A 23,494-nucleotide genomic window follows, 5' to 3' on the forward strand; every position below is an offset into this window, starting at 1 on the left:
TGAGGAAAGAAAACCTTTGCTTGTAAACTTAGGTACACACCCAATAGCTAATCAAAATACGGCCGCTGAGTCTCACGCAATGGATTCTCAACGCCGTATTATCTGACTCCAAACGCTAATGGGGGCACGAAATGACAAGTATCTTGGGAGAGTTACTATCTCTCTTGCACAAAGATTATCCCCCTTTCGGAGATGAACCGGGTAGCTTCTAATTTTAAATTGGATTTAGTCAGGGATCTGTTCGGCACGTCGAGGTATAAACTCAATTAAGAGGTCTCCCAGCCTTAATATACCTGAAGGTACATAGGAGAGCTATTCTCGAGCACTGCCGTTGACTTGATTTTCATCAAATCATGTTTATTTTATAGTGGGTTGGAGTACTTGGCATCTAGCCATTCCCACTTAGGTCATTCCCCTCACACCGGCCGTAACAGCTTTAAGAGTTTTTCAACCCCTCGGGAGGGCAGGCCTGCTAAAGATGTACAAATTTCAAACAAAGAAAAAGCTTCAAGGGTTTGGATTTCTGATTGTCTAGAAAAAGACAAGAGCATACTCTCCTACCTCTCAGAATCTTCTAAAAGCATAAAAGATAGATTTGTTCTTTAACCAGATAGCAAGTTAGGTTCTTAAAAATGAATTTAAAGAATACACAATGTTTAGTCGATTCTCCTTAGGCAGCCTGCAAAGACAACGAATCAGTAGTCATATTGTCTTTGTGCGACAAGCAATATTCTTCGACAAGCGTTCTGCAAAAACTAGTCAGGTTGTGAAAAACTCTGAGACAGACAAATAAACAGTCAAGGTCAGTCGTCAGAAATGAAAAAAAAATGAAATTTTACCTCTTTTACTAGAAAATACAGAATCGTACGACAGAGTCTCGACTCGTACGAGATAGGATACAACACAGTATGAGACCAGATTGCTGATGATGTTGACTCGTACGATAGATTATTACTACTCGTACGACAGAGGATATGCTAGTACGACAGTGTCTACTCGTACAATAATATGTTTGTAATTCGTGCGACACTTGCAATTTGTCATTTCAGCCTTAAGAATTGTCGTACGAGATGTACGGATGAAAAACCAAAAAATTTGAAACCTAGAAAATAAGAAAAAATAAAGTAGTCAGTCTTGGAGGCCGGAAAAAAAGGTAGTCTTCGGGCCCCACGGTGGGCGCCAGAAATGTGTGTGTGAAAAAGTGAACCCGTAGCTGCAAGCACAACACTTCAATTAAGTCATTATATGCATGGTTAGTAATCAATAATCAATAAGAAATAAACCATAGCAAAGCGACTAATTGCCTTCTAAAAGATCTGAGTATAAGATTGCTCTCAGATTTTTATAAGCAATACCAGTGACTAGACTACACCAAGATGAAGGATTTAATCTATATGATATTAAGCTATATGGATGCAAGATGGATGAGTAATTCAAGCAAATTCAATCAACAATGCATGCAAACAATAATGAATGTAAAATGGATGCAAGTAATCTAAAAAAGGCACAATGATTTCAATGACTCCATAGAAAAATTAGCGTGATAATAATTTCCAAGCGTGTTCTCAAAAATCTCTGGGGTGAATTGGAATGAGAGCTGAAGACTGAATTTATAGAGAATTACAAAAAGCTCAATTTAGGATTAATTGAAAATAATTGAGAAATCAGGTTGAGTTAACCTTGAGATAGATTCCAATTATAGTTTAATTGAAATGCATTCAAATTAGAAGTCCAAGTTGCATTGGAAAATAATAATAAATTAGTTCCATGCACATCTGATAAAAATAGATAATTCTTCAATTTAATCAAGAAAGGAGTTTTCTTAATGCAATTGAACTTCTTTTTCTGAAAAGCTTTGAGTTCTAATTTTAGAGAATAATTCAACAATTCAATTAAATTGCTTTTCTGATTTCAAGTTCTAAATTTAGAAAAAGAAATAATATCTCAAGTTTGATTTCTCTCTCAATTCATTTTTTTTTTTTTTTGACTTTTGTTTTGTTTCAATTCAACTCTTTGTAATAAATTAATTCATCTTTTGTAATAAATTAATCCTTTCGCATGATTGAATGGCAAATTTATTAATTAATTAAATATGCAAAGATATTTAATAAATTAAAATGGGATAACTGATCAAAATGATTATTCTTGAAATAATTCAATTAATTAAATAAATATTTAATTAATATTGAGTGGTTGATTTGCCATGTGATTTTTGATAGTTAAAGAATTAATAATGTGCTCAAGATTGATTTAATTGCCTTTGGTTAGGACCTTGGTGATGTTGTCGAGATTAGGGGCCCATGGTTTAGATGACCAATTTTAGGGTATTACAGTTATAAGGGGTCATATGTGGTCCTCAAGGGTCACACATGTGTTAACACATGCATGACCCCTTAGGACCACATATGACCCCTTAGGACACTATGTAATGGAATAAGGGGTATGTCGTACACACTAGGCTTTTATAAGGGGTCACATGCAGTCCTAAGGGGTCACACATGTGTTAGAACACATGCGTGACCCCTTAGGACTACGTGTGACCCCTTAGGGTCCACTATGCGATCGTCTATGGTCCTAAGGGGACGTATAATGTCATCAGGGGAATATGTGGTCTTAAGGGGTTGTAAGGGGTCATGTTGTGTATGTAATAGGATGTGAAAAGGGGTCACATTGTAGAGGATTTATTTTGTCTAATTTGTTTAAATTTGTTATCTAAATTTTCTAATGTTTTTTAAAATTTAAATTTATTAATTTTTCTAACGTTTTAATTTATTATATTTAGATTTTTAACATTTTTCTAAGTTCTAATTTACTAACTTAGTTTTCTAAGTTTTTCATAACATTTTTTTTAAAAGTTGAAAAAAATTACATATACAGTTATGTAATTTTAAAAAACAAATTGACAAATTTAAATCAAAACATTAAATTATCAAACGTTTTTCTAAAATGCTGAAAAACAATAAATATATAATTATTTAATTAAAAAAATAAATTAACAAACAGATTATTTATTAATTTTTAAATAAATTTAATAAAAAAAGACATTGTTAAACAAAAAAGGGTTATTTTGTGCACCTAAAATAATGTAGGTCGAAAGCTAAAAGGTGAGACATGCTGGCTGCTGCAGACATGGCACAATGATGTGGTGTTGATGTCGGGTTTTCTCTAACCCCCTCTGGACACAGAAAAACACAAGTTTGAAAATGAAAGTTTAACTGTCGTTTTCGGATTTTATAGAAGTTTAAAAAAACCAATTTTAAATAGCATTCGATCAAACCCCTTAAAATATTTATTTTTAAGGGGTTTGATCGAACCCTCAAACCCACTTGGGGTTCGATCGAACCCTGGTCCGATGGTGGGTTTGATCAAACCCTGAGGGGGGGTTCGCTCGAATCCCCCTAGTTTGTTCGAACCCCCCCCCTCCCCCAAACAAAATTCTCCACTTTTGCCAATTTACTTCGTTGGTAAAAGTGGGAACCATTAATGTGGGATAGCCCCTAAACCATTTAAGGCTCTTTCATAACCATTAATGGTTAAATCAACCTTATTGCATGATTAGAGACTTTCTCTCTAACTCAACCCTCATCTAACCCAAGGGTATCATCAAGCATTCATGCCTTTAACCTTGGTTATCCCTTTAACCCTTGCACAAGACTTTACCTCTTGGGTAAAAGCTTTATCCAATGGATAACCCTAGTCTAACCTTAACCCTTACCTCCTAAGGTAATCTTCATGTTATCTCAAGCATTTAATGCTTCTTTCATCTCCTCTCAAGCAACCTCTTGTTGACAATTGTCACCATTTCATTGGTGAGAATTGTGAACATGGATTGATAAACTTTCAATCCTAGCTCTTGTTAAGATTATTCAATCTTGACCATCCATTACCCTATTTTTTAGTTTTAAATAGAGCTCTATTTCTCTCATTTTGATATATAGAAATCTATGTGTATCAAACTTATAGTCATTTTGCTAATCAATAATCTTTCAAATTTATAGTCATTTAACTAAGCATTTTAGCCTCTCTTTGATAAATAATCTTAATAGCATTTATAAATATTTTGATATCATAGAATATCCATGTTAGACTAATATATCATTGCTAAGATAATTAGCTAATCTTATCATCATCTTTATGCTAACTTAATCATCATAGTTTCAATAGCATATATATATAGGAATGCATTCATGCTTATAATCAAACATCACTCGTTCTTGGAGTTTCCATTCCTAAGTCACTTTTCTCAGTGATCTGAGAGAAAAGGAATTGACTTCAGGGATCCTCTGAGATAGAGAACAATGGGACACCCCTTGGGAAGTTGATCTATTCAATATAGTTCCTATTACTTGCACCAAGAGTCTCATTGGTGTGTGGACCCTTTGAAACTGACTTTCACATTTATGTCGCCCTCATTTCCCGCACACAATAATAGTTCATCTATGTAATCAATTATTTAAATATCTTATAAGATATCATGAAAGGACTAGGGAGGAACCTCAATAAGGTCAATAGGTGCATCTTCCCTTTCTAAGTATCCCACCTCATGTTGGACTGATAAGAATTCCTACCACTTGGGGCCAAGAGGTGTAGTATGGATACTCTGCACTGTTCAGCTTAGTCACGATGAAGTTAGGATGTCTTATTGAGGAGTAATTATTAGGGGAGTAGGTGAATCTTCCCCTTCTAAGTAGCCCACCTCATGTTGGATGGATAAGAGTTCCTACCACTTGGGGCCAAGAGGTCGAGTATGGATACTCCACACTCTTGGGCTTAGATGTGGTTAAGTTAGGGAACCCTAACATGCTTTCGCTCCAACCCCTATTATGGTGGATTATGGGAATGAAATCATTGATTCTTGTCTTCTTCAATTAAGATTAAAATAGTTAATAATATATATGCATTTATATATTACCCTAACCCTTATTGAAATGTTGGAAGAATTATAAGTTATGTAACATGATTGCAAGGCCTATTCTAGGGTTTTATCTTGCTAAAGACATATTTATTGGTAAATTTAAAATTCTAATTATATGACACTTCATGTTTAATTGAAATTGTGATTCTAGGGAAAAATTCAAGGTAATCCCAAAAGGGGACATTATAATTGGTATTAGAGCTTCATTCTTGCTAGTCTGAAGGATGAAAGATAGTTGATGAAACTTAGCCAAAGAGCTCAAAGGGCCTTGGAGAGAGAAAAAATCCTTGCATCCACTAGTAACCCTACACAAAAAAACACAATGAATGAACAAATAGGAAATGAATTGAAGACCTTCATGGAGCAAACAAATCAAGCTCTCACAGAGAAAAATGAGAGAACAACACAACTACTTCTCCAAGTCATTAAAAATGTGAACAACAATAATCCACCACCTAACCAAACCAATGGGAGGGATGCTAACTCTAACCATTCAAAAATATCAACTCCTAGGCCAACAAGACCTCCCTTCATATCGAGGGAAGAACTCACAGTAGGGGAAGAAGCAAACAATCCACCTATCGATAATGTTGATGAAATTGCTAAATATACTCAATAATAGATCCTAAAGTTAGGATAAATGTCCCCTTTAGAGATTATTGAGATGCTAAGACATGAAAAACCCCTAGTAGGGAAGAGGAGAACCCAAAAAATATTTGAAGCAAAGGGTAAGTAAAATGACCCCTCCCAATTTTGATGTATCTAGAAAGGTCACATCATGTTCATGGGTCCAAAAGATGGACACCTATCTCTTACTTAGTCCCACGATGGAGAAAGACACCATTAAATTATCTATACTCCACTTGGAGGGAATGATCCCATGATCAGTGGCATCATGGCCTTATCACCCAAGACCACCAACACGTAACCACTTATGATGAATTCACTTGAAGGATTATCAAAAGGTTTGATAAAAAACACACCAAATGGTACTTTAAATACTAACACAATTTTAACAACATGGAACCATAGAAGATAATGACACTGAATTCCAAAAACTATAAGTCATGGTATTTGAGGTTTCTCAAAGTAGACTCACATACTTATTTGTGGAAAGGTTCAAAAAATCAATCAAGGGCATGGTAAGTTCCCTTGATCCTACAACACTTGAAGATGCAATCTGGAAATCACATCATCAAAAGACCAACCCTAAACTAATTTTTTTACATCAAACACACATACCAAACACCCTTATAAGTAAAATGTGCATCAAAGGGAATTTCATCCGAAGGAAAACCAAGATGAACTTTAAAGAAAAAATCAATGTTGTGGATGCAAGAAGAGATGGGAGCAGGGACACCATTATACTCAAGAAGATCTTCTAAACAAAAAATTGGCTTCAAGTGCAAAGAGAAATGTGAGTCAGGACACGTATGCAAAAAAAGAGGCCACGAACACAACATAGACGCATTATCCAATGGAGAAATATGGGAAGAACAAGAGGAAAAACCAAATAAAAATATGATGGTTGATGAAGAATAACAAGGAAATAGAAGCAGGCAAATAAGGTATGATGAATAAAAACAAGGAACCCTAGTGTCAATCTCTAGAGCCTCCAAGCATCACCCTTTCCAAATCAAAAGTATAATAAAAGGACAAAAAGTAACTGCCCTTGTGGATAGTGGGGTAACACAACTTTATTAACAAAAATTTGGTTGCAAAAATGAAAGAAGAAACAAAATATTTTAAGGGTTTTAAAGAAGTCTTGGCTAATGAATTCACTTCCCCATGTACTAGAAAAATTCCACACCTAAACATAACCTTGGGGAAACATCCAATCAAAGAATATTTTTACGTGGTAAATTTGGGGGACACTAATGTGATATTGTGTACCCCATGGATACACTCTTTAGGGAATTTTTACCTAGACCTTCCAAAGTTGGAGCTTTTCTTTAAGCATAATGGGAAAGAAGTCCTAAGAGGTTATCCAATGGATCACCATGAGCAGTTTCATCCAAGAAGATGAGTTTTTTTTTTAGATGTGAATAAGGAGAATGAACTACACAATGGATGATCCTTGACCAAGCTTCCTCCCAAGGAAAAACTAACACATTTATATCCAACCTATCTTTAAAAAGAACAAAAGGGTGTTTGAAGACATTCCACAAGGACTACCACCAAAGAGAGTTTTTTAGAAGACTATTGAATTAGAGGAAGGGGAAAAACATGTTATTATCACACCTTACCATCATCCACAAGGATATAAAGAGGAAATTGAGAAATCCATATAAGAGTTATTAGATATGAGACATATCCAACCTAGCTCTAGCCCTATTGCCTCCTATGTTGTACTAGTAAAAATAAATATGGCACCACGAGAATGTGCTTTGACTATAGGACATTTAATAAAATGACCATTACAAACCAATATACCATCCCTAGGGTTGATGAGATAATCAATGAACTACATGGAGAAATATATTTTTTAAAAATTGATCTACATTCAGGGTGCCATCAAATAAAAGTAAGAGTAGGATATGTTCCCAAGAAATTTTTTAGATGCCATTATAGACACTTATTTCTTGTCCCGCCTTTTGGACTAATAAATGCTCTTACTACCTTCCAACCATGTATGAACCATGTCTTTAGAAAACAACTAAGGAAATTCCTCTTAGTCTTCTTCAATGATATTTTAATATATAGAAAAACATGGGAGGAACACTTGAAACATATAGACAAAGTGCTAGAAATACTTGAACAACAATCCCTATTTGCCAAGCTATCCAAGTGTGAATTTGCGATGGAGGAAATATTATATCTTGGACATAAAATCGGTGCTCAAGGCATCAACATTGATGAGGAGAAGATTTAAGACATAAGGAGTTGGCCAAAACCAAAGACCTTAACACAACTAAGGGGATTTTTGGGACTTTGTAGCTACTATCGAAGGTTTGTCAAGAGTTTTTCAAAGTTAACAGCCCCATTGGCCGACTTAACCAAGAAGGGTGCTTTTGCTTGGAATTGAAATGCACAACAAGCTTATAAGAAACTAAAGGAAGTCATGAGCACTTGTCTTGTCCTAGAAATCCTGAATTTTTCATTAACATTTGAGTTAGAATGTGATGCTTCTGGGCAAGGCACTAGGGCCGTACTAATGCAAAACAAAAATCCTATAACCTTTGAAATTAAAAAACTAAAAGAAACCTAATGAAGATATTTCATATATGACAAGGAGATGCTTTCAACCATGCATGTCTTCACCATGTTTAGGTAATACCTAGTTTATGGGAGATTCATTGTAAAAAATGATCACAATAATCTAAGATTTTTTTTAAACCAAGAAAGATTTAAATAATAGACAACTGAAATGGGTAAGTAAAATACAAGCCTATGACTTTGATATTGAATACAAGAAGGGGAGAAACAATGTTGTAGTAAATTCCCTTTCACGATGGCCCCATCTATGTACCATGACAAGCATCTCTATGGATTGGAAGAATTCCATTATTGTTGAGTACGCCAAGGATCCACAAGCCAGTGACATCTTAGAAGGGAATGCACAAAATGAAGGTAGTGGAAAAAGTTATCCTATACAAAAATAGGGTATTCCTTGTACCAAGCTACAAGATGAAGGGAAAGATTATTAAAGAATACCATGACAATCCTTTAGTAGGCCACCAAGGGTACTACAAAATTTATAAGCAAGTAAGAGAAAAATACTCTTGGTAAGGTCTCAATAAAGATGTCGTTAAACATGTTCAAGAATGCCTAACTTGTCAAAAGAACAAAGGAGAACAAACAAATATAGCATGCCTCCTACAACCACTACTTATTCCTAACCAAAAATGGGAGATTTTTTCTATGAACTTCATAACCAGACTTCCAAAAGTGCAAGATTGCATATACATGATAGTAGAGCGACTCACCAAATATGAACATATTCTGGCAATATAGAGCTATGCAAGTAGCCAAGGTCTTCAACCATCTATAATATGATCACGATTGAGATGAAACCATTGCAGGTTGCTTTTATGGATAGGGTTTCATAAGGCTGGGGGTTTTCTACTGGCGGCACCCTAAGTAGAGGACACGAGAGTTGGGTTTTAGTGGTGCGACATGGATGGTGTTAGTAGGTAGGTGATGTTTCTACTGTGTATGGAAGGTGGGTTTCTGCCAGGTGTGAACATGATGTCTTATTAAATGGTGAGGGTAGGGGATGCACTTCGAGGTGGCAAGGAAAGTGCAAACCACCTCCCTATGGGTTTAGAGCATGAGAAGGGTTCTCAAAATGGGGTGAGAAGGTTTTTGAGCAAGGGTGGGGGTTTTTTGATTCTCGGTTTTCTTTGGACCCACATCTCTTGGGCATGGGTGTTTGAAAGATTTTTCTTTGAAGGGAAATGAGTTGTCATGCCTAGAGCCTCCTATTGCCAAGCCAATTATTGTGTGCTTGCCTAAGGAGTTGGAAAAAGAAGTGGATCATAATGAAAATGTTTTTTCAAGTTTAGGGCTTATTGGTGTTTTAGAGGTCTATGGCCACGTCTAAACGATCTTCACAAGTGGATATCAGTTCATTAGGAACCCATTTTGGAAGGTTGTGTTCAAATTTACCCTCATGCTTGAGGGTTTTTTGTTATTGTTTTGAAAATGTGGAAGACAAGAGCAAGATCCTTTGTGGTAGTCAATGGTTTTGGGAGGACAACCGCCCTTTGATGTTGAAACCATGACATCTAGCTTTTAATCCCCTATCTGAGTTGTTTGATTGGATTCCTTTGTGGGTCAAGTTGTCAAACCTCCCTATGCAGTTCTAGTTGCACTCCTTCTTTGAGGTTGTAGGGAACTTGTTGGCTAAATTCATGATGGTTTATGAAGGCTCTTTAAATTTGTCACACACTAATTATTCTTTGCTCCTAGTGGAAATTGATGTCTCCAAGGATCTTCCACTAGAGATTTCTATTGAAACTTAGAAAGGAAGTTGGTTGCAACTCTTGGACTTCAAAGGGGTTCCCTTTAGATGTAAGGTGCTTTAAAACATTCTATATTGCTGCAAATTGTGACAAGTGTAGAGTGGAGAAACTACCAACTTGGTGAAAAGAAGTGGCCCCTCTTCATTACATGATGGAGAAAGTGGATGAGAAGCATATGATCTCTTCAATTATGAGTGAAGAGAATATAGACAATGAAAGAGAAGATAGAGACATGGAAAGCTCTGGTCCACCAGAGTGTTTGGAGATTAGTAAAAGGAAATCAAGTGTTTCAGAGGCTGCATAGAAGGACAATGTTAATGCCAATAGTTGTGCCGATAAGGTAGGAAGTGACAACCATCAAAAGATGAGAGCTAATTTTTGTTCTAAGGTGGGGCATTGCGATGTTGTGGAGATTACGGGGGACCATCTTTATTCGCAAAGCATAAAGATGCGGCAAGGGGGGGGGATGTGTTGGGAGACTCTAATTTGAATTTGTTGAAAGACATGGGGCAGGAGGAAGGATGGATAGAGGTTAAAAGGAAGAAAGATAAGAGAGATAAGGAAGAGGATTTTAGTATGATTCTTCACTCTCATGAGAAGGGTAGAGTCAAGTTAGTATTGTAACTATTGATCTACTCAGGGATCAGGAACTCTTATGTGTTACTAATTTGGGGAGGTGGCTCTCAAGTTGTAGCCTTTGGTTGGGGCCACTTCAAAAACCCGATCTTTTAGTAAAAGCATCAATTATTACCGACCAAAAAAAAAGTAGCCAAGGTCTTCATCAAGGAATTTGTTAGATTGCATAGCCTCTCAATAAACATCATCAATGATAGAAACGACTAGTTACTTAGCCTATTTTGCCAAGAAACTTTCCATCTAGCAGGGATCGAGCTTGCACCAAGCACAAGATGTCATCCCCAAACTGATGGACAAACTGAGATTGTAAAGAAATGAGTGGGAGGATACTTAAGAAACTATGCCATAGGACAACAAAAGGCATGGACCAAGTGGTTAAATCTTGGAGAGTATTGTTACAACACCACCCATCACATGTCAATAGGAATGAGCCCCTTCAAGGCCTTATATGAATATGAGGCAACCTCCAATAGAAGTTTGATCCTTCAAGAAAGGCATTTACCAAGGGCCAAGGACTTTATGCAACAAAATATGAACATTATGAATGCGCTAAAGGACAATCTACACATGCACAAAACTAACAAAAGATTTATGCCACCTAGAACACAACCGAGAGGACATTTGAAGTTGGGGATTTGGTTTTCCAATGATTACAACCATACAAGCAATCATAAATTAAGGTTAGTGGTGTCAAGAAACTAAAACCCCAATTCTATGGACTATACAATATTTTAAGAAGGATAAGAGAGGTAGCCTACGAATTGGAACTACCAGCAAGCAATAAGATCCAAAATATCTTTCATGTGTCCCAACTCAAAGAGGTTTTTTGACAACACATTACTCCATGTTTGGAACTACCTCTACTTGATGATGAAGGAAATCTAATTCTGGAACTCAAAACCATCATTGATGTGTGAGAGAAAAGATTGAGGAATAAGACAATGCTAGAGTACCTGGTTAAATGGAAAGTTCTACCCATAGAAGATGCCACTTGGGAAGGAGTTGAAATATTTGATCACCCAAATTTAAAATTTCTTGAGGGAAAGAAATATTGGGGAGGAGGGATCGTCATGCCCTTGCCTAAGTAGTAGTATTATCTTTGCATCAATCGATGGAAATTGTCTTAATCATAAGACATCAACATTTTCTAATCCATAGAAGGCAGAAATCAGAGTAAAGAACATAAATACATTATCAACAACAATAATTAGTATGTAAAAAAACAAGTGCTCATATTATAAACAATAATTAATGAACCCAGTGATTAAAATTTTCAAAGATCTTAAGTAGCAATTAAGAAATGGGTGAGGCAGTGATTGATCTTGAAAAGAAATCATTAAGGATCAATTTTGAAGAGAAGTGATTAAGAAAGGTTATGACCCTTCCAAAGAGACAACAAATTCCAATGGCTACCTTCCTTCAAAGAGACACAAATATATAAAACATACAAGACTGCATTGGAGAAGGGGGTATCGAACAAGTAAGAAAGTTCTATCGACATATATTAGAAGATCAAGCAATCTGCAACTTTGATATATTGATTAGATAAAAAATATCATTAGATTACAAAAACATTATCCAATTATGGTATGCAAGATAATAAGAATATTGAGTATATATATGGTCTATCTATATTTTTATAATTGAATATATAATCTATCAATTATTTATTATGATAATAAGAATATTGAGTATATATATGGTCTATCTATATTTTTATAATTGAATATATAATCTATCATATTTATTATGATAATAGTTCATCTATGTAATCATTTATTTAAATATCCTATAAGCTATCATGAAAGGATTAGGGAGGAACCTCAATAAGGTCAACAAGTGTGTCTTTCCCTTCTAAGTAGTCCACCTCATGCTGGATGGATAAGAGTTCATTCCATTTGGGGCCAAGAGGTAGAGTATTGATACTCCATGCTCTTGGGATTAGTCATGGTGAAGTTAGGGCATATTATTGAGAAGTAATGATTAGGGGAGCGGGTGTGTCTTCTCCTTCTAAGTAGCCCACCTCATATTGGATGGATAAGAGTTCATCCCACTTGAGGCCAAGAGGTTGAGTATGGATACTCTATGCTCTTGGGCTTAGATGTGGTGAAGTTAGGGAACCCTAACATGCTTTGTCATGACCCCAATCAGGTCATAATGAATACCGTAACAGTCTTTATTATCATATTAGAAAATTGTCTTAATTTTCTATAGCCTATATAAGACAAGACAAACTCACAACCGTGGGAGTATATGAATAGAAATGTCCAATATGAATAGAAATATATGATCAAATTCAATAATAAAGACCATTACAAAATGATCCAAGACAAAGACTGACAAAGCATTGACTAATAAAGAAGATTACCAAGTCAACATGGAAGAGACCTGCGGTTTTAGTTCACTATTTACAAAGAGATTGATCATGCTAAGCAATGATGTAATTGGGGCATTAAATAAAAACAAATTATCAAGTGAAATAATATCTTTAATATGTATTCCTAACAAGTGTGATTGCATTACATGAGGGACATGCTTAATTTGTAATAAATGATTATCAAACAAACATTATTATAGTGAGGGTTGTTCTCTATGGTAGCGATTAGGAAAAGTAAAGAAAGTCTCGTATGAAGAGTTGTCTTTTCCAAAAGATATAACTTGTAGAAGGAGAAGATGTAAATGGAGAAAGGAGAATAGGAGTAAGGAGGTGTGGTATGGAAGAAGAAGTAAATATCATCAAAACATGTAAGAGGAATTATACCCATAAGATAGTAGGCATCGAATAGGAGAAGAAATAAGAAATTCATTACTATAGCAGACATAAGTAAATCCTTATGACAATTGTTAATATGATAACAACCTAAATATGGAGTGGGTCTGAAAGGTAAGATGAGAAAATTGTAGTAAAAGAAATAAAATCCAATCAGGCATTAACCAAAATACATCATCATTGAACAATAAGAGATCTTCAAATACATTAGTAGGAATCATAAATTCACAAGAAGCAGATTTGACTCTCGAACATTAAATAATAACAAGACTTCTCCCATTCACAACAAACCAATCTATGTAATAATATTACTATGGTATGCAGAAATAGATACATTGCTTATCTATATACTTATATAACTTATATATATGAATATATGATAGATAATGATACCAATGGTAGATAGATTTGATTGTCTGATCTAAAAATCTATGCATTTAATGATATGGTTATAATTATCCATCATGTAGGGTAAGGAAGGAAAGAATCTACAATTAAGGAGAACAACTTAGAGCAACTTGCTACAATGACCAGTAGAGAGAGAACAACTATTAGGGTACCGACATGCACTGTGAAAGGAGAGAACAACCAAGGGCACCCTATCCCTTCCAATCCCTAGACTGAGGGATTGATAATAATCATAAGAATCTCCAGCCATGGATGTGTGGATTAGTATTTCATGAAGGGAAGAACACCTTGCTACAGTGACCAAAAGGGAGAGACTTAGAGCACCTTGATATAGTGACCAATAGGGAGAGAACAACTATTAGGGCATCGACCTGCACTGTGAAAGGAGAGAACAACTAAGGGCACCCTATCCCTTCCAATCCCTACATTGAGGGACTGATAATAATCATAAGAATATCTAGCCATGGATGCATGGATGAGGATTGCATGAAGGGAAGAACAACTGTCTTAGGGCACCCTAACATGTCAAACTTGCTATGTAATGATGAATATATAATTCCCTTACTAGAACCAAATATTTATTCACAAATGATGTTTGTAATATTACCTAACCTAATAGAGATTGTATATATGTATGTATGTATTATATATGTACGTACATATGTATACATGTATATATGTACACACATACATGTATATATATCTACATACATATGTACATATGTACATATCTACATACATATGTACATAAATACATACATATGTGTGTGTATACACACACACACACACACACACATATATATATATGTATATATACATACATACACACACATATATGCAATAATGCATATATATATATATATATATGCATACATATATACACACACATATATGTGTGTGTGTGTGTGTGCGCGCGCGTGCGTGAATGCATGTGCATATGTTGTTCATGTTGTGATTGCAATATTTAAAATCAAGGATTGTAATATTAAGAGATAAATATTTGATAAAACGTAACCCTAACTCTAATTTGTTGCAATTATGATTTTTGGGCAAATTATTGGGCAAATTAGGAAGGGGACATTACAAATGGTATTAGAGCACCATTCCTACCAACCTGCAGGACAAACTTACATAACCACCATTAGGATTAACTATTCTCAAGTGGATTAAAATCAAGTAAGCCAACATTGCACCTCTATCTATGCTTCATGCCTGATGTTTATTCACATGTACTACTCCATGCCTTATGTGGATGCTTTTATCCTTACACAAAATTATGCTTCATACCTTAAGTGAATTCCTTCTTTTTGTGCTACATGTATGATTTGTGCCTTGAGTAAATTCATGTGTATCTTTGCTTGTATGCTTCATGACTTAAATGAATTTATGCGTATGCTTCATACTTTATGCGTTGTGTGTATTCACATGTATGCCTAATGACTTAAGTGAATTCATGTGCATTTTTCATGCCTTATGCACTACATGTATTCACATGACTTAGGTGATTTCATATGTATGATGTATGCCTTACGTATATCCCTATGTATACTTCATGCTTTACATATGTGTATAATTCATGTCTTACGTGTATTCACATGTATGATGCATGCCCTAAATATATTTACTCTCTACATGTATTCAAATTCATGCCTTACATGTATTCATTCATAAGTATGACACATGCCTTAAGTGTATTTATGTGTATACTTCACTACGTGTATTAATATGTATGATTTGTACCTTACATATATTCATGTGTTATACCTTGTGTAGTCACATAAATCTGTCCACTTAATTAAATGAATACTTAGTATTTATTTGATTATTTAACCATCAATTAATAATTAATTAAATTAATATATTTAATTAATTCATCTTAACCCTCTTCTCCTATTAATTAAATAAATTATTCAATTTATTTGATTTAATTCACTTAACCAAATTCAGACCATTAATTAAATAAATAAATCATATTTATTTAATTAAATATTCTCTCACATTTAAATAAATTAATATTTATTTAAATCCCCCAAAATCCCACCTCTCACATTTAAATAAATAAATCATTTATTTAAATCACCTTTATCCTCCACCCACTTGTATTTTCCTACAAAAGCAAGTTGCACAATTATTTTAAATAAATAATTTATTTAAATCACCTTTATCCTCCACCCACTTGTATTTTCCTACAAAAGCAAGTTGCACAACTATTTTAAATAAATTATTTATTTAAAATCCTATTTATCCTCACCCACTTGAAACCTTTAATGGTTTCCCTTAAAGTATTCAAACTTGATGGCTTTAAAGTCTTCAAACTTGATGGCTTCCTTCTATAATCTTCTTAAGACTTTAATGGTTTTCCTTAAAGTCTTCAAGCCTTTAATGGTTTCCCTCAAAGTCTTCAAGCATTTTAATGCTTTATCTTCATTTTTCTCATTTAAATAAATTAATATTTATTTGAATATTTATCCAAATGCAACTTACACCATTTAATTGAAATAAATGATTTTATTTTAATTGAAAATACCAAAATTTCTCCCACTTGCATTTTCCTACAAAATCCACTTGTATGCCTAAACCCCTTCTAGATTCTTCTAAACCCTTCCTAATTAGCCTAATCCATCCCCTAAATATTGTCACATTCCTAAGCAAATTGGAGTCACTTCTCAAAGACTCCAAAGTCTTTGAAAAGCAATTAATGCTTTGTGTGTTCAACAAATTAACCCTCAAAGTCTTGGATAACCTTTGAAAGCTTTCAACCTTCAACCACTTAATCCCCAAAGTCTCCAATAACCATTAATGGTTAATTCAACCCTCCCACATGGTTAAAACATTTGTTTTGACTCAACCTCTACCCAACCCAAAGGTCTCATCAGGCCATTAATGCTTTGACCATGATTATCTCTTAAACATTTGCACAAAGGTTTATCCTTGGATTAACTCTTAATCCAATGGGTAATCTTAATTTAGACTTGACCCTTACCTTCTAGATAACCATGAGGTCTTCTCAGGCCTTTAATGCCTCCAACCTCTTCTCTCAACCCAATCCTATGTTGAAACTTGTCACCATTTTATTGGTGCCAATTGTGCACATGGATCCCCAACTTTCAATCCTAACCCTTGTTAAGATTGCTCAATCTTAACCCTTCATTTCCCCATTTCTTCTATAAATAGAACCCTTCTCCTCAAGCAAAGAGAAGCATTTTAGAGTATTGTTGTTATACTGGCATTAGCATAGAGCTTTTTCATAGCATCACTATCTACTCTAGCATAGTATTTAGCTTTTCATTTCATATTTGAAGCTTAGTATTAAATCTCAATCCTCCATAAGCATCCATAGTGCAAAAAGCTGCTGAGAGCTACACTCATTTGGAACTTGGAGAGGAGAGGAACAAGGGAGGAGCAACTATGAGCATCTTGATTAGCTATTTCATTTTATGTTTATATGCTTTCTATTTCATGCTTAATATCTCTCTTGATATGCCTGTTTAGGATAATCTTTTGTTGCTAACACTAACGTTTGTTTCTTGTGCTCTTGTATGTGTTGCCATCAAACAGATTTTCTAATCCTTTTTGCAGAGCATCATTTGGTGAACCCGACGTGAATCCAAACACCAAAAAGATCAATTTTTTTTTTTTTAACCAATAACATGTTTGAATGTTGAAAATGTCACACAGGTTGCGATTTTGACACTGTTTTGGTGCGTTTGGCATTATTTTGGCGCTATTCCCCCTGTTTCAGTGCTTTTCCCTTCTCTGTCTTTCCCTTTCTTTTAATACGTTTGTGTTAAATAGTGCCTCTGTTCAAACGCAGACTAGCACTATTGTAACAAAACGTTGTACAAATCACTTTGTAACCAAAAAAAATAAAAAACCAAAAAAAAAAAATAAAATTTAGGCTTGTAGAAGCCCACCAAATAGGCGGATTTTACTAACTATTTTTCTCTTTTGTGCAGATTTAAATTAGATTAAAGAGTAGATTTATATTTTTTACTAACTTGTTTTTGAAGTTGGTTTTAAAAATGAATTCACTTTTTATTTTGGTTTAAAATTAACTTCACATTTCAAATTTGGGCTTTTGAAAAAGAATCACACATTTGTTTGGGGCTATTAAAAAGAATTTCATTGTTCAAAGGTAAAAAGAACCACAAACTTATACAAAAACAACTTTATTTTTTTTGCAAGTTAGAAAACAAACTTCGTTTTGGTGCTTAAAATCAACAAGGCAAATTTTATTTCTTGCATCAAGATAAAACTCACAATCCACACTTCCATTTTTGGTGCAAATAAAATTCACAATCAACTTGTCTCATTTTCAAAGCAATTTTACTTCATGCAAACGTGTTTTTCATTAAGTTGACCAGGATTTTCAAATTCTAGTTTACTCAAACAATTGCCTTTGAAAATTAAAAAGAACACCATGATTGTTGGAGCAACATCTCCAAATAGTTAGATCACATTGCAATGATAGATTAAAAAGAACAAGTGTTTTTCGTGCTTGGCACACTTGTGCAAAGAGTTGGTCGAGTGGTCCTACTTCTAACACACACTATCCTCTCCCTTGGCTTTCGTGGTCCTAGGTGCAAGAGAAAAGTGTTAGTAACACTCAAAATTTTATCTTTTTAAGAGAGGCCTGCCAAGAGACACATCACTCTTGGGAACGACCTTGAGCGGTAAATCCTTCGAGCCGCTATAGAAATCAGGTGTGAGCGAAAGCTGTAGCCTTGGGTATAGCTGTTCCTACAGTGTAACTGGCCGAAAGGACAAATGGGCCCCACCACCAGTTACAAGGCTCTTAAGTGAGTCACTGTAGAATGAACTTATGTCCAAAAACATCGAACATGACTAAACACCTTTAAGTAGTAGCCCACCCGTTCTATTGATTGAGGATATTTGCGATATAATTTAGTGCAAGAGCATAGATGGTTTTGCTCCCAAGATACTCACCATACATATTTCCTTGAGTAGAAACATAGCTTTTTGAAAAGTCACTTGTGGCTTGATAAAAGTGGTGACTCCCCCATCATAGGGATCATCTATTTGTTATGCTCGTGCAAGACTTAGTATATCACATCCTTACCTGCCACGGCGGGATTCATAAGGTATGTAGTACCAAAGTCAAAGAAATATCAAGATGTGGGCTAAATTTATCACAACTGGCCATTTGACCTTAGGGATAAAAAGTGTTTGAAGTGTGTTCGTTTTACAGACCTAGTGCGAATTGAGCCGACTTCAGGCTTTGGAAATACACCTTAAAATAAATCTAAAGGAAGGGTCAAAAACAAGTCCAAGGATTGGGTTGATCTAGACCCATACTCATTTGTGCCTTTGAGGCTACAATCTTGTGTTTGTGTGCTTGCTTTGTTTTCTTGTCAAAGAAAAATCAGAAAATCAATCCCAAAAACAAAGTATTCATCCAACATCTGTCAACACAACCAAAAATACCAAAAACAAAGTGCAAACAAACAAAGAGTCAAAAATTTATGACCATTCTTCACATCTTGCGAAAGAAGAAGTGTCATCAGAATATTACCTTGAAAAGAAGACCATTAAGCTCAAAGGCTTTGATCAAAAGGAGGAAATTCTTCTATCTCAATAGACAAATCTTTGTCTCACATAGAGTCTTTCTACATCGCATGCGTCTATATCTTCAAGGTAAAACAAACGAGTTTGATTCAGAATCATTGAACCGCAGAGCTTTTATGCAATATAGAGCTTTGAGTTATCACAAAAATCAAGGAGGAAAGATTAATCCCAACTTCTTCCCAAACATCTGTATCACCTACAACACAGCTCGAGAAGTGCCACCAACGCCTGAAAGGGAAGAAGTAGAGTTTGTTCCATTTGTAACACAAAGTTTTTATTGAAGTTGAAAACAAAACATCGATCATCTCATTCATACATCATTATTCCATCATCAATTCATCCCAAAACTCTCAAAACATTAAGAGGTTCTTGTCCCAAGTTCTCTTTTAGATATTGCTTGAAATCAAACACATCACATCACTTTTAGATTGTTTCTACATCTAGGATAAGCTCATCCTAAGAGACACATCTACGCAGGTTAAAACTAGTTCATGAGTGAATCCTCTCATTACTAGGTAGTCAAAATCTGTAACACATCTCAGATTTCTCTACACCTTATCACATCCAAACTCATCAAAACAAACAAGCAATTCAAAGAAAGAATTCTGGTTACATTTACCTTTAGAGTGCTAGAGATCTACAATCCACTAATCATCCATCTTTCATTGAACAACTCATCATCATCTTCAATCAACTTCAACACAAACTTGCAAACAAAATGGCTCAAACCCGATCGCGATCAAGGCAACGAGAAATAGAAATTGAGGAAGAAGAGGACAACCTCAATGAATTTCAAGAAGCACTTGGAGGAAATGTAAATGATGAAAACCCAAGTAGTCCCACTCCTTCAACAATCGAAAGGGTTCAGCATAACCCTCACTTTAACAGATTATTTGATGAAATTCTCAGGAGCAATGCGGATGCTCACTTCTTAAGACTTGCTCAAGAAGGAGCCAAACTCCCCTCAGACTTTGATCTTGCCCAATTAAGACAAGCATCAGAAAGACAAAGTCGCCATGAGGAGGAAAGACGTAGAGATCCCATCAGATATAACATCCCTCGAGGTAACCCACCACCTCTTCCTCCAAATGAAATGGAGATGTTGCGGCAACAAGTCGCGAATCTCGCCCAACAACTTCATAGTGGTGTTAAGACCAATCAATTTTCACTTAACGACATCTGTCCCTATCCGTTTGATAGGAATCTTTATATGCCACCCTTTCCACGCGGGTTCGAAACACCCAAATTTGAAAAATATAGAGGAAAGGGGGATCCCCGTGATCATGTCCGAGAATTTCATTCCGCTTGTCTTGAAGTGGCTTATGAGGACACATACCTAATGCGCCTTTTTCCCCAAAGCTTGGGAGGAACAACCACATCATGGTTTTCCCGACTTCCAGGTGGCATTAGAACATTTGAGGAACTCATCCAGAAGTTCCTATCTCATTACTCTTATAATATTGAACGCGACATCACCATGGCTGATCTATGCAACACCAAACAAAAACCAGGTGAATTATTCGCAGTATTCCTGCAACGATGGCGCCAAATGTCTAGCAGACGTTCTCTTCAGTTACCTGAACGAGAACTAGTGGAAATTTTCATTTCCAACTTAAACGAAGAAATGGAATTTCACCTGGATGTCAAAGACACAGACTCTTTTAACGATATGATCACCAAGGGTATAAAATGTGAAAGGGCACTCATCAAAAAAGGACTCATCAAAATCTTTAATGAACCCAAAGATGGTCCTCGCCCGCGATTCAATAGTGATAAACCAAACTTCTGGAACAAGAATAAAAATATCGTCAACGATGGGGTTGTGGATGCTCGGACTGTCCAAAATGCACAACCTGTGGTTCGGTTTGCAGGACAAAATCCTCCACCTCAAAATAACACAAATGTTCCTCTTAATCAAGGTCGCATCACATCTCATGATGAACCAAGACCTCGTCCACAAAAACAAAAACGCACATACACTCCCTTAGGGGAACCCATTGAAACAGTGATGCGACAACTCATTTCTCAGAATTTGATCACTTTACCTAAGTTATCAAATTATGAGCCTCAAGTCAAACCAGCATGGTGGAGAGATACTGAACATTGTGAGTTCCATCAAGGAAGAGGACACAAAACAAGTAATTGTCACCGATTGAAAGATCTCATTCAGGATCTTATTGACCGAGGAGAAATTGAAATTGAAGGGCATGACCCAAAAACAACCAATAATGATCATCAGATGTTCAAGAATCCACTTCCATCACAAGATCAAAGGGGTCCTTCCACTTCTAGACGAGGTCCTGATACCACTGATTATACGCAAGCTGCGTATAACTACACTGTCAATCACCTGTATGATGCCAGTGAACAAATTGCAACTATCACCTTCAAAAATCCCACCTCAAATTGCAATGTTGTTACGCGTCGTGGCAAAGTTACCATCAAGGCAGCTCCACAAGGCACCACCTCCATCCCAAAGCAGTACAATCTTGTGGAACAATTAGACAAAACCCCTGCGCTTATATCCATCTTGGAGCTTTTGCGTCTGTCACCCTCTCATAAAACAATCTTGGATCAAGCACTCCAAGAGGCGTCAGTCCCTGCAAACCTGAACACGGACCAATTTCAAGCCATGGTTGGAAGTCTAAAGTCATCACCTTGTCTCACTTTTTCCGAAAGTGATAACTCTTCCTTCCAGCAACCTCATAACGCCTCACTCCACATTGAAGGCTTTGTCAACCAACACAGGATCAAGCGAGTCTTGATTGATAATGGAGCAGGCCTAAACATTTGCACACTACAGTTGGTCACAGCATTGGGCTATGCAGTAGAATCAGTGGATCCTCGCAAGAAGATCACCATCAAGGCCTATGATGATGCAGAGCGTTCATCCAAAGGAGCTGTGGTACTACCAATCCGAGTAGGCCCTATGGTAAAGCACATCATCTGTCAGGTTCTGGACCTTCCTCTGCCATATGATCTATTATTAGGGAGACCTTGGATACATGCCATGCAAGCTGTTCCATCTACCTACCATCAATGTATCAAGTTCCCACATAATGGTGCAGAGATCACAATCCTGGGCGATGCAAATCCCTTTGCATTTTGCCATAATATCAGCCATCAACCAGAAATTACTGTTCCTAATAATAGGGAAGCCATTTCCTCCACATCATATGTAAATCCCGCCTCTCTTGCTAGTTCAAACACCCCTATACCCAAGCAAGAAAAGCTTAAGATGAAAATCGCAGAGGAAGGTCCTGGAGAATACAACTTGAGTCAGCTCTTTTGTGTGGGACAAATGCCCACTTCTCCTAGAACACATGGTAAACCACAGCAGTTGCTCCAGCAACCACTAATCACGCCTCCATGTGCCTTAACGCCTTTCATTCTTGGAAAGAGTCAAGAGGAAGAGACACAAGATGAGGACCTGGCGGACTGGATCTATAAAGATCCCATCACCACTGACAAACCGCAAGTTACACTTCCTACGGAACAATATGGCAAAGGCCTCCTCATTATGCAAAGAATGGGATATGATGGTCAGAGTGCTTTGGGATACTGCAAACAAGGACGACACGAACCTCTACTACCAGAATTCAAGCCCAAAGGTAATACAGGCCTTGGCTTTGAAAAAGAGATCCTTCCTAAACTCAGATTCAAAGGAAAACCCAGCAAACCATTTTGCCCACCTACTGCAAAGAGGATACCTTTCATAATCAAAGCACCATCAAGCACTATCCCCACTGCCCCCTCAAGGCTCACAAATCCACCATCACCAATGTCACTCATCCCATCAAACGAACCAGTAATCCTATCAGCAACACCATTTGTAGCAGTAGCAACTACATCAGAACCCGCCACGACATCTATGGCACCAGCAGTTCCTGCAGAAACCACTGAGTCACCATTGCCGATACTTCCAATAACAAATCCTTTAATCCCCATCATGGTTCCTGCAGCACCAATCACCTCAAAGGTACATAAACCAATCACGCCTGCCGTGTTTAACTCCAAAGACGTCCCAGTATGGTATAGCAATCGGATGCTGGAAAGTGATTCAGAGACTGACTCACATGAGTGGGAATTTGATTCAGTGCAACTTAACACTTCAGATGAGGAAGACACATCACCACCTCCGCCACGCAAAGACATCCCTGTTTACGGAGAAGCACAGATAAAGACCACTTGGGTACCTGAGCTGGAAACATCTTC

The sequence above is a fragment of the Cryptomeria japonica genome, chromosome 7, assembly GCF_030272615.1.
Source record: "Cryptomeria japonica chromosome 7, Sugi_1.0, whole genome shotgun sequence".
Lineage (NCBI taxonomy): Eukaryota > Viridiplantae > Streptophyta > Pinopsida > Cupressales > Cupressaceae > Cryptomeria > Cryptomeria japonica.